Raw genomic sequence first — 13,720 nt, 5'->3', positions numbered from 1 at the left:
CTAAGAGCAACTCCAAAAAAACTTGATAAAATTAGATGCTAAATTATGAGATTTAGCCATTATGTAAAATAGAAAGTCTATTTAAAATATAGAGTTTTACAACAGCCTAGCTAAATTAGTAAACACAGATAGGCAGCTGGACTCGCTAGGGAAATATGGCCAGTGAAAATGGTGGGATAGCCGGCCAGAAAAAATGAAAAATATTATAGACAAGCAGTTGAAATGCTTTTTTTAGCACAATAGCTATAAATGACTTCACGAATATATTTACCCAGTCTGTTGGAGCTGCTCTAAGAATTTTCCTCTTTATTTTTCTTTCTAATTTAAACAAATTTTGACCCATGGAATACAAAGTTACAAACATTATGTGCAGTTGAAATTAGGTTGTTAGCATCCGCCACGGAGTCGTATGCGCGCTTCCGTAAATAAGCACGGAAGATTTTCGGGCCAGGAACGGCCGGTTCCAAGAGAACCAAACGGGGCCTAAATGGTTATCTCCGCTGCTGCTGCAACTGCTGCTGCCACTCGAGAATCGCCGAGCGGAGCGCCCTGTTGGGCGTCAGCTCACAGTGCTCGAGCTTCAGATTCGTCATCGGCGACGTGTCGCGCCCGCTGTCGAACCACCCCGTGATCGCCTCAGCCTCGTACGTGAACCCGTCAGCGGCGATGTGAGGATCGCTCATCACCTCCTGGAAGATTGGGCAGACGAAGTAGGATGGCGCGTGCGCGTCATCCAGCGACGACGGCGCGAACGACAGCCGCCCGGCGTCGAGCGAGGCGGCCTTCATGAGGGGCTCCACCACCTTCCACACCTCCCCCGCGAGGTCAGGCCGCCGCCGCCGGCTCATCTCCGCGCACCGCAGGCCGATGTGCGCCAGCTGGTTGGCCTGCACGAACGGCCAGTCCCCCGCGGTCGGGTCGAGGACGGTGTGCAGCTCCCCCCTGCTCCACCGCGTCCTCCACTACCCCCGCGATGCTCTTGGGCGGCCGCCCAGTCAGGAGCCGCAGGATGATGACGCCGAACGAGTACACGTCGGACCGCGGGGTGAGCTCGCCGGTGGACAGGAACTCCGGGTCCATGTACGCGAAGGTCCCCTTCGGGGTGGTCGTCCTGTGCAGCTTCGTGGTGATGGCCCTGGTGGTGGTGGTGCTGGACTGGCTCAGGAACCGGCAGATGCCGAAGTCCCCTAGCTTGCTCACGAAGTTGGCGTCCAGGAGGATGTTGCCCGGCTTCAGGTCGCCGTGGACCACCGGGTGCGGCTTGTTCGAGTGGAGGAAGATAAGGGCCGAGCACATCTCACAGATGATCTTGGTGCGCACCTGCCATGTCAGTGGCGGCGTGTTGTTGGTGCACGCCAGCCGGTCCTCGAGGCTGCCGTTGGGGAGGAACTCGTACACCAGGCCGAATGCCTCCCGGCACGCGCCAATCAGCGTGACAAGGTTTGGATGCCGCACTCTACCGAGAACAGCAACCTACAATGGTGACACGACACTTAAGGGTCAGGTATGCATGATAATTGCCTATTTGCTTGAATGAAGAGAAAAAGAGAATGATCTGATGAATTCCGTCACCTCTTGGTTGAATTCTGACTGTCCTTGCATACTCTGTGGATTCAGCAGCTTTGCAGCTACGGTTGTGTTGCGGAGGAAGCCTTTGTAGACGCTTCCGAATCCACCCTCGCCAATCTTAAGCCTCTCATCAAAACCTTCAGTGGCTTGTTCCAGCTCAAAGTAGGAGAACTCGGTGTTCAGTGTTTCAGCTGGCAATGGTGCTGAAACCTTACTGTCATTCTTCTGGCGCAAGCCTTCAGCTTCAGTTACAGCTGCGTCGCGCTCTTGTTGCAGCTTCTCATTATCTGTTTGCAGCATTTGGGTGAGGTATTCGTTTGCTACCATCTTCTCTTCGTAATCTTTGATAGCAGATGCCATCTCTGTTATTTGTTGTTCAAGGACGAGTTTCTGCTCTTTGACGGCATGTAATTCGTTGGATGTCACATCATGCTGTCTTTTCATTTCTTCAATCTCCTGTTCTTGGCTCGCCAGTGTTTCCTCGATTGTTTTGCGCTGCCTTATCTCTTGCTGATATAACTCGTATACCTGTAAAAGCAGTAGTATGTGACTTTGTTTGGTTCAGTATTTGCAATCTCAATCATGGATAATGGAGAACACTTACATTTCCAAGAGCTGAAGCCATATCTAGTTCAGCTCTTAGGCGTTTGGCTGATTCTTCATGTGCTTCTTTCTTATACCGTTCAGCTTCACTGAGAGCCTCTGTGAGTCTTCTGTATATGTTAGCATTAGCATCAACGCCTGGATTTTCCTGTGTGGTACCAAACATACTTCAGTCCCCTGTTATACTTCATTTATGATAGTTTTGTTTACCTTGAAGTTATGTCTCTTCATGATACATACCAGCTCATGAGAAGGGGATGAAAAGTTCTCATCATCAGGTTCTTGCATTCCATGCGGCATTGCTAATCCAGAGATAGTGACCGCATCATCATTTCTTGATACATCGTGCCATGAGTTCTGCGATCTCCTCCCAAATTCATCCCAAGAATCTATAGAACTTCTTGATGTTATTGTAGACCTGCCACAGGATTCATATAGCCGAGACGGTGTACTGATAGATTCTAGAGATGGATACATCCCCACTTCTGTTCTCGATCGTATCAGATCGTGCCTTGGACTTCCGTTTGAGCTTGATGCATTACTCTCTGAATGACGGATTGTCATTGATCTCAGACAGCTACCAACGCTGGTTACTGATGACTCTGATGCAACCGTGAACGCAGGTGATGGTGGTATTGCAGGAACAGTTGTTTTTGCCTCCCTGCAGCGTTTAGAGGTATGGTTTAATCTCTTTCTTTGGTATTTTTCCAATGAACTTTACTGACATTAACTCTTTTGCAAGACATTAAGACTCGAATAAATGAGATGCTACCGCAACTAACTCTAGTGGAACTCAAACCATAGCCACAATTGTTGACTACTTCACTGATACTAGTATCCTAGAAAATAATATTTATCTTAGGAAGGTAATAGCCTTCTTGGCTTAATCTTACCCGGTGCATATAAGATGCCCTTTACAAGTAAACCATATCTTACACGATGAAGCTGCTGCCTCTGTCAGTCTGAGTGCCGTCTTGGACTTCAGTGATTTCATTTTCCTACGATAGGGGAACACTTATTAGGTAGAATAACCTTTTTTCCCCCCTTCTGTTTCCCTCATTACTTTCAATTCAGTGAGATTTAGCTCCACAATATGGAACTTTGTGTGCTAATATGGAATTATATGCTTTGTTTGATGATGTTTTTTGTAGCCTTAAACTACAAAAAAAAAACGCGAGAAAGACATCAATCATTAGGTGTGTAATCCTTACTTTGAGTGATGTTTGTCTGCAGCTGCTCCCATGACAAGCCTGGTGATGCCGTGAAGAGCAATTAGCTCCTCGAGCCCTTTAGCAACATCCTCGTTGTCGATTATTACTTTCTCGCAGCTGACCTATGGAAAGTAATTTGGCAGAAATTTGTCAATTAAGATACATATGCGTTCACTATATTCTCCAATTCAATACTGAATGGCTTATGTGGTTCATTAGTTTTATTCATGGCATGAGAGAGGTGAGGAGGAGCACCTTCTGCCTTATGCATATCTTGACGTATTCATTTAGTTTCTCTTCTGCCTCTGCTCGCACCTTCTTCCTATGATCATTGACCTGTTTTGCATTCACCATAGTGTAATGAACTTTTCCTCCCACTGAAATAACAGAATAATGACAATTCTATGAAGTTTAAACTCATGAGGTATATATCTCATCATGGAAGATTTTTTACTGTATCTAGTAAAGAAATTATGGTCTTAACACTGCTGGCAGACTCATAGATTGAGAGCGTTTATGCCAGCTTCTTTCAATGCATAATCTTATTTCGAAGAGCCAGTGACAAGTGTATGTCGGGCATATATTAATAGAGAAGAAACATTTTATAATAAATAAAAAAGCAAAACAAAAACAATAACCTCATGAAAAAGGCAACAGCAAAACTACCCCGCAAGAAACACAATAACGGTCCTCAGAAACATCAGCTATCACACACGTCACTCTGCACATCACGTCACAAAGAACAAGTGATGTAAACTAGAAGGATGAATAGGTTTTTTTCATAGCGATGCCTCCGAGAAGGGGAAGGCCGAATGGAGAACTAAGGTTTTTCAGTCAAACTCCTGGAGAGTAAGGGGGGCTCATGACAATACCTCCAACGAGGGGGCGTGCACCTGAGGCGTCACCATCAATGCATAATACTAGTTCCGAGAGTTTTTTCTGGCCAGTAATCATGGTTTTCAGAGGATGGAACCGTGCAGCACGAATTCAGAAGATGGAAGAGCCTTTTTGGAACGGTGAAAACAAGTTTAGCAGCTCATCTAACAAAGAATGAGCAGGTAAGCAAGTGAAGGTATGTTTACTTATGAGTGGTTAAGAAGAAGATGGGGCTTCGATTTGCATCACAAAACGTGAAAAATCCCTTTCAGCTGTGCTGTGTGTACAGAGTATGAAGCCTTATGATTGCCTGACCCTGACTGCTATCTAGAGTCAACAAACCATATCCATTGTTTCCAGGAACAGCAAACCGAAGGAGATGCAGACGGCAGCAGCATTCAGAATTTCAGATTCATGGCGACAAACTCATCTGAAAATCGTCCAAACAGTGCGGGTATTAAGGAAGTCTTACTCATGGGGATCATCTGCGCGGGGCAGTGGACGTGAGCGATGACGACCCCGGAGCCGGAGCCGTCCTTGGCCAGGTTCTCCAGCGCCCACAGCAGGGTGCTCTTCCCGTGCTTGACGTCCTCCGGGACGGCCACGAAAACTCTGTTGTCCACGGGCGGTGACGGTGGCCTCGCCTCCATCTCATCGCCGCCGGTGATCTCCGCGGCGCTGCTCACGGACGTCCTGAAGCTGTACTGCGACGACGACGACGTGTCCCACCGCCTGTGCGCCGCACTGCCGGCGCCCTCCATCCTTTCGCCCGCTGTTTGCGCTTCTTCTCACGAGATGGTTTGGAGCGGATGAGCAGCGTTAATTAGATACCTTTATCGTTGCCATGGCGTGTGACTTTGTATTTGTTGGTCAACTCTACAAGGATTATTAGTTGGTATAGTTCCTCCGGTCTCCGTTCCAAAATATATCCCACAACCTCCTTTGGTTCTGTCCGATAAAAAAATGTTTGTGGATTTGTAGTACTTCATCCATTTTATAAATTATAAAACGTTTTAGTTTTTTTTAGATATATATAGCTTTTGCTATGTACTTAAATATACAATGTGTCTACGTGCTTAGAAAAAATAATAAATTTAAAAAAACAAAATGTCTTATAATTTAGAAGATAGAAAGTAGTATCTATTTATTTGGTAAACGTTAGTATATCACTAGAGCAAGTTTGATATAAGCTTATCTTGTAAATAAAGTCACATCAACAGTAGAAAAAGGCATACAATAGTTGATTTATATTAGACTATCTTTGGAGCCATATAGCTAATAGTTAGCTATTTATAATTAGCTCCTTAAATCTAAACATGTTAGCTGAATATCCAACTAACAACTATTATACTAGTTGGACCAAACTAGCTAATAACATGTAATATTAACTATGAATTATTGGCTAGCTAATTATTAGCAATTAATAGATTCAAACCAGGTCTTATTTGCAGGGCTCTATCTCTTTGTGCTGCGCAACACTATCTAGCTGTCCCAATTTCACTTTAGCGTGCGCCCACTTATTTGTAATAGGGCGAACAGTGGGTCCAGCTCGTTTACACGGCCTGCAGATGCGGACAGACGAATGGTGCGTCCAACTCGTTCCGCGGCTTGCGCGTTTGCGGATGTTTTTTGTTTTGTTTTTCGTTCTTTTCTCTACCACTGGAATTGAGCGAACACGTTGGTGCAGCCGACCTTTTTGTCTCCGTCCATCTGAGTTACATCCGAATTTTTTGTATTTCAATATTTCCAGTTCGATTTTTTTTAGTATTCTTTTCATTTTTTTATATTTTTATGTCCTTCTTTTATACATTTTTTTGTTTTTTAATTTCTTTTTGACAGCGTTGACAAGTGGTATAGAATAACTTATGTATACAAGTTTTGATTAATATTTTTTGTACATAAATTGTGTTTGATAATTTTTGAGTTTCCAAGTTTTGGTATAAGTTATAAGTTAATTCATTCCGTTACGTTGAATAACTTATGTGTTTTCTATATTCTTTTCACCTTTTATTTTTTTATTTTTTATTTTTTTCCACCGTTAGTAAGTTGTATAGAATAACTTATGTACACAAGTTATACATAATAACTTATACATACATGTTGTGTTGATAACTTTTGTTCATAAGTGTTTCATGAGTTTTGTGTTTTTAAGTTTCAGTATAAGTTATAAGTTAATTCGTTTCTTTGTGTTTAATAACTTTTGTGTTTTCAAGTTTTTGTACAAGTTATAAGTTAATTCGTTACTTTATGTTTAATAATGTGTTCAATAACTTTTGTGTTTCAAGTTTTGGCATAGTTATAATTATAAGTTATATGTTATACGTTTTAGGTGATGAGTTATATAGTTATAATTATAAGTTAGTACATATAATTCGCTACAGGAATAAAAGTCTTCGAAACATATGGAAGTGAGGTCTAATTTTATTCGTCTCGTCACGTAGAACACAATGATGCAAATGGAATTGAAAATTGATATACTGTTAAAAAATTATAGCATTTTAAAGTAAATGTTTTGTGTGGGCCCCCAACACACCGGTGCAGCCTGTTGAAGATGAGTAACCGAAGAGAATGAGCGCATGCAGTACTAACTAAATAGGGAAATAGGTCGAAATTATTTTTTCCCCAAAAAAGAAACTGAATGTGTCGGAATTTTGTTCGCTGCTTTCCAATTCAATGAACGTTCGCGAATTAGGGGTCTCGTCTAGCGTTTCCGAAACCGCTTAAAATAAGCATGTCATAGCACTCTTAATCCACATACTAGGATAATTCTATGTTTATTAACTATAAAATGATAATGCAACATTGAAATTTAAAAAAAAGATAAGAAAATATTTTTTAAACAAGAAACTATGCTATACAGGAACTAAGATAGGAAGAGGTGTGATGAGTAGATGGAGGAACACGACCGGATTAAAATTTATTTTAAAACAACTACTCACTAGAAATATGGTTTTTATATATAGTAACTACACGATTTGATAAGTATAGGAACTATCTTATAAAAAGAGTAAAATGCACGTAGATCCTTCAATTTTTTATAGATCTTATTTAGATCATCAAACTAAAAAATGACTATATGTATCCACGGTATACCATGGATTTTCACCTAGGTCGTCCAACTAATTAAAAAAATGATCATTTCGGTTCTCCGGATGCTGAGCTCGAGCAGAGTTGGGTTTTTTACAGCGGCTGCTGCAATGTTAGCAACGTAGCTGCTCTGCCTGCGGCTGCAAAATTTGAGCTGCGTTTCACTGTAGCGATAATCGCTGCAGCTACAAATTCTGAACTACGTTTTACTGTAGCGTCTAGCAGAAGCACGAAGAGTTTACAGAAGAAGCGACGTTGCGTCTAAGAAAGCGGGCGATCGTTGTCCTCCAATCGCGGCCAGACATTCTGATGTTGACGATCGTTTGTCGAAGAAGCTGGCATCCATGTCCCATGATCAACTTGAAAAAGAATGCAATTATTAAGTTACAGAAGAATCCTTTTTTTTTGAAAGCTTACAGAAGAATCCTTCGTAGTAATAAGAAAACATATATGGTTACTATAATGTAACATGGTTTAATATAACGCGCAACACGGGAATATATAATATACATATATATCCTAAATAAACTCCCTGAACCGGGAGACTTTGACCATTCCGACTTTGACCATTCCAACAATGTACTTCTCTCTGTTAAAAAAAGAGAGTCATTCTCGTTTCTCAAAAAGTAAGCAACTTTTAACTTTGACCAAATATATTTAATAAAATATTAATATTTATGGTATATATTTAGTATCATTAGGTAGATACGTTGAATATATTTTCATAATAAACTTATTTAGAGATATAAATGTTGCACGTATTTTCTACAAACTTAATCAAAGTTAAGAAAGTTTGATTAGCATGAGCGACTCTATTTTTAAAACGGAGGGAGTAAGTCAACCATGATTCTGGCCCATTTGGTGTTAATGAATTCAGTTGGGCCATCTGTGGTGTGGTGTGGTGTACCGCGTCTTCTGTACCAGTACGTCCTCGGGCCCTCCTGCCTGCAACTGCAGCCACGTTTAGTTCCAAAAAATTTTCCTAAAAAATGCTACAGTAGCTATTACATTAAATTTTGCGATATGTGCATAGAGCATTAAATGTAGACGAAAAAAACTAATTGCACAGTTTGGTTGGAAATCGCGAGACGAATGTTTTGAGCCTAATTAGTCCATGATTGAATACTAATTGACAAATAAAAATGAAAGTGCTACAGTAGCTAAATTTCCAAATTTCACCCAACTAAACGAGTCCTGCAATGAAATTGAAGAGAAAAACTGTAGCTCAATTTAAAATTGTACTGCTATCAGAGCGCGGAGACTTTTGAGTCAGGGCCCAAGCGCGTTTTTGCCCTGGTAGGCTGGTACGATTGTAAAAGAGGCGGTCAACGTGCAGAGCATAATTTGCAGAGTAGTTTCCTGGTGGCTTTCTTTGGCGTTGTGCTGCATCTCCGTGCCTCCAGTCTAGGAGATTCCACAGAATCTTCACGGTAAGTATTATTACATTCTTATATTCTTTTTTTTTTTTTGGCAAAATAGCCGAAATCGTCCCTGAACTATCATGCTTGGCTCAATTTCGTCCATCAACTATAAAAACGTCTGATTCAGTCCCTGAACTATCTAAATCGGGCCAACTTCGTCCATTCGCTGACATGGCACGCCACGTTGGCTTGCCCAGTCACTGCCCAGCAGGGGCGCCTTCAGTTTTGGCCCAACAACGAAGCCCAGTAAGCAGGAGACTAGGGCAGACCACGGGAGCTGCTCACGAGTCGCGACTCTTCGGCCTTCGTTCCGCGGTTCCGCTTCCGCCTCCGGCCTCCCGTTCGTACCAGGCACGCACCGCCGCTCCTGCCTCCCGCCTCCTGCTCCACCCCACGGCGGCGCGGCCCCTGCTTGCCAGCGCCCGGCGGCCGCCGTCGCCCTCGGCCCTCGCAGTCAGGCAGGGCCGAGCCTCGCCCCTCGCCCCTCGGTTGCCGCTTGCCGGAGCTCCCCTGTCCCTGTGTGAAGGTATTTCTTCAATTCTTCGGTTCTTCTCAGTATTTACTTCAAGTAATCTCTGCTAGTTTTGATTTCAACTGCTAATTTTGAATTTTTGATTCCAATTAGATGAAGAGGACAAGGACTATTGCATCATATTTCTCTTGAGTTGCTAAACAAGAACAGCAAACCATCCATCCTCCATCTCCTCCACCGCCAGATCCAGAGCAAGAGCAAGGAAGCATCCAACCTCCTCCAGCGCCATCTCAAGGTGCAGAACAAGAGTCAGTAAGTACCAGAGCTAGTGCAGTAGATGTAGATTTGAGCCAACCAATTGTAGAACTAGACCAAACTAGTTTGCCTGCAGCTGCGGTAGAGTTGAGCCAACCTCCAGCAGAAGAAACTAGCAATGAAAATGCTAATTTTGTGGAGGAGGGCGATTCTAATCATGTGCTTGGTCCTGAAGATATTGTTGCAGATCCAGCACTTAGAAAACCCATTGAGGAAATGCATCCAAACATTAGGGATGATGCAAAAAGGGAGTATGTCTTGTTAGGTCCATGCCAACCAAAAGGTCATGCATATGCCAAAAGAAAAATATATGGTCACAATAGGAGTTTTCATGATAAGTGGTTCACAAATAGTCCTTGGTTGGAATATAGTGTTTATAAGGATGCTGTTTTTTGCTTCTATTGTTATCTATTTAACACCCCAATTTTGCTCCTGGGTCCGCCACTGCTGCCCAGTCACTGCTACCCAGTCAGCTTAGGGTTTTAACTCCTATTAAACAGACCATTTTGCTCCCATTCTCATTTTGAACACACCAGCAGCATCTCATTTCTCCTCCCCATGGCAGCTGCACACGAGCGACACGGAGGAACCTGCATCGTGGAGGTGTGACTCATTGTGGAGGAACCTGCATCGTGGAGGTGGGCTAGCGATTGAAGGTAAATTTTGCTCGTGGGATCTAAATTTGATTTGGGCGCTTTGATTTTTTTGATGGAATTTGACCACAAAATGGATATGTAGGGCGGAATTAACATGGGAGATTCTGAGGTATTGACCGTTAGATTTCATTTCAATGGGGAATTTATTCTTGATGGGTCACAGATGCAATATTGCAATGGGGATTTGGGAATATCACACATAGATAAGGACAAATTATCAATCCCAGTGCTCAATGGCCATTTGATAGATCACATCACTTTTCAGAGATCTGTTAGGATGTACTGGTTGCCAATTGGTGCAAAGCTAAATAGTGGAATGAGGCTGCTTGTAGATGATAAGTCCTGCATGGATATGCTTGATGAGATAGGATCTGCAGGTGCTATCGACATATACACTGAACAAATTGAGTTGGACATGAGTAGCAATGAAGAAGGTACAGAGACACAATATGGAGATGAGGACGTCTTTGCCTTATTCAGAGATGAGAACATTATGGATTTGAATGAACAAGAAGGTAATCAATGTGCTGGACAGGATGTGAATATTATGTATTTGGAGGCTCCTACCACTCATGAGGATGGTCAGAATGACGAAAAGGGTGATCAACATGCAGAAAATGAGGAGGAAGAAGAATCAGGAAGTGATTTTGATGCCACATGATTTACAAGTGATGAAGATGATGAAGTAAGGGAGATGAGAAATAAATACAAACAATTTATGTCGGCTGCGAGGAAGAGAGGAGATATTCCATTTGACACCCCAATTTTTTTGGATGTTCCTGGAGGTAGTGATGTCAACAATTTTGCTCAAGCCAATGAAGGTGGAGATGGCATTGCATACTTTGATTCAGATCATGATGCATCATATGATGAGGACAGTGATGGTGTTTCAAGGAGAAGGAACTGCAGGTTTCCAATATTTGATAGTCATGCTGAGACTCCACATTTTGCTGTGGATATGTGCTTTAGAGGAAGGGATCAATTGAAAGATGCAATAGAAAGGTATGCATTGAAGATGAAGGTAAATATCAGATATCCCAAGAATGATAAGCAGAGGCTTAGGGCTGTATGCATGTGGAAGGGATGTCCCTGGGTTCTCCATGCTTCATACAACTCCAGGACACATTGGTTTCAGATTATGACATATAATCCAAATCATGCATGCTGCCCAGAACTTAAAAATAAAAGGTTATCTACAAAAAGAATATGTGACAAGTATGAGAGTACAATCAAAGCTAATCTAGCATGGAAAGCTAGAGCAATGAAGGAGACAGTACAAGAAGACATGGGTGTCGATGTGTCAATCACAATGATTAAGAGGGCAAAGGCAAGGGTTGTCAGGAAGATAATGGATTATTAGACTGGCGAGTACTCAAAGTTGTTTGACTATGCATTGGAGCTGAAGCGAAGTAATCCTGGAACCAGTGTGCATGTTGCTCTAGATCCTGAAGAAACTGACCATGTATTTCAGAGAATGTACATCTGTTTGGATGCATGTCGAAGGGGATTCTTGGATGGATGTAGGAGAGTTATTGGGCTTGATGGTTGCTTTCTTAAGGGGCCTATGAAAGGTGAGTTGCTGTCAGCTATTGGAAGGGATGCCAATAATCAGATTTACCCAATAGCCTGGGCTGTTGTCGAATATGAGAACAAAAATTCATGGGGTTGGTTTCTTGGGCATCTTCAAAAAGATATCTATATCCCTTATGGTGCAGAAGGATGGGTTTTTATAACAGACCAACAAAAGGTAATTGTGACCACAACCTATGACATGTATGCCACGGAGATCCTTAAAATTGGATAATAACATTTAGTTTATCTATTAAAGCAGGGGCTTTTAAGTGTAGTGAATGAGATGTTTCCATTAGCTGAGCATAGGATGTGTGCATGACACATTTATGCCAACTGGAGGAAAAAACATAGGCTACAAGAGTACCAAAAGAGGTTCTGGAAGATTGCGAAGGCTTCAAATGATATGTTGTTTAATCATTACAAGAATAAGATCGCTAACAAAACTCCTAGAGGATGGAAAGATTTGCAGAATGCAGACCCCATACATTGGTGCCGAGCTTGGTTCAAGGTTGGATCCAATTGTGAATCTGTTGATAACAACATGAGTGAATCATTTAATAGTTGGATTATAGAAGCAAGGTTTAAGCCTATCTTGATAATGTTGGAGGACATAAGGATCCTTGTGACTAGAAGAATCCAAGAGAATAGGAGCAACAGTGAGAGGTGGTTAATGGAAATATGCCCCAACATTATCAGGAAGGTCTGTAAGATCAGGCATAGGACCCAGTACTGTCATGTCTTGTGGAATGGTGAAGCTGGTTTTGAAGTGAGAGATAAAAAATAGAGGTTCACCGTAGATCTCAACAACAGGACATGCTCATGCAGATATTGGCAAGTTTCTGGGATTCCATGCGCACATGCTTGTGCTGCCCTGTTCAAGATGTCTGAAGAGCCTAATAAATATGTGCACATGTGTTTTTCTCTTGAGGCATACAAGAGGACATATCAACATGTCCTGCAACCTATAGAGCATGAGTCGGCATGGCCTGTGTCCCAGAATCCTAAACCATTGTCTCCTAGAGTGAAAAAGATGCCAGGCCGGCCAAAGAAAAACAGGAGAAAAGATCCTTCAGAGCCAAAGAAATCAAGCACTAAGTCATCAAGAGTTGGTACTAAAATCAAATGTGGCCGGTGTAAAGGGGATGGTCACAACACCAGAACATGCACTGTGACAATGGTGTTTATCCTTTTATTATCGTGTTATTTGTTTGCTGATTTCAGATGCGCTAACTTTTGGTGTGTAACTGTAGGGAGGCTCGGGGTCACACAATCCTTCACAGCAGCATGCCACCAATGCAACAAGGCAGGCAAATATCAATCCATTGGCAATGGAACCTGCACAATCCAAGCAACGTAAAGGAAAGCGTCTAGTACTATCTTCAAGTCACACCAATTCATCTGTCAATTCATCCTATCTTCAGGTTAGCAAATTTCAGTGAGGTGATTTAAAAAGACAAAATTTTAGTAAAGTAATTTCTTTCCATTTTTTTCAGTCTGGCCATAAGAAACAAAGGGTGTCTTACACAAAATCCAGAGCCATTGCTGAAGCATCTGCAAAGGCAGCTGCTGGTGGAAGTGCATCTATTATAATCGAGACAAGTGCTGGCACGGCTGCTAGGACATCTGCAAAGGCAACCATCAATGTTTCAGGAGGAACCGGCTCAGCCAAAATTCGATCCACTTCAGCTGGCCGTGGAGGAGAAAGCACTCTCGAAAAAGAATAGGAAAAGACATAGTGTCATCAGAGAAGAGCATCATGTAGTTTGAGTGCCCAGTGCATGGCGCATGTATCATTTTGCATGCCTTGCATTAAACATTGACATGGTCTGTCACTTTGAATGAACAAGGCACTACTTTAATTATTTCGTCTGCCCTAGTCTCCTGCTTACTGGGCTTCGTTGTTGGGCCAAAACTGAAGGCGCCCCTGCTGGGCAGTGA

General features: G+C 42.4%; 2 pseudogenes; one reads left to right on the top strand and one right to left on the bottom strand.

Moving 5' to 3' along the window:
• Nucleotides 1–332: 332 nt before the first annotated feature.
• LOC136464068 (U-box domain-containing protein 33-like) lies at nucleotides 333–5,020 on the bottom strand (annotated as a pseudogene).
• Nucleotides 5,021–10,304: 5,284 nt separating this feature from the next.
• On the top strand, nucleotides 10,305–13,506 carry LOC136465986 (uncharacterized; annotated as a pseudogene).
• The last annotated feature ends 214 nt before the right edge of the window (nucleotides 13,507–13,720 follow it).

The sequence above is a fragment of the Miscanthus floridulus genome, chromosome 7 (assembly GCF_019320115.1).
Source record: "Miscanthus floridulus cultivar M001 chromosome 7, ASM1932011v1, whole genome shotgun sequence".
NCBI lineage: Eukaryota > Viridiplantae > Streptophyta > Magnoliopsida > Poales > Poaceae > Miscanthus > Miscanthus floridulus.
The sequence above is the reverse complement of the archived record's forward strand: the minus strand, read 5'-3'. Positions and strand labels throughout refer to the sequence as shown.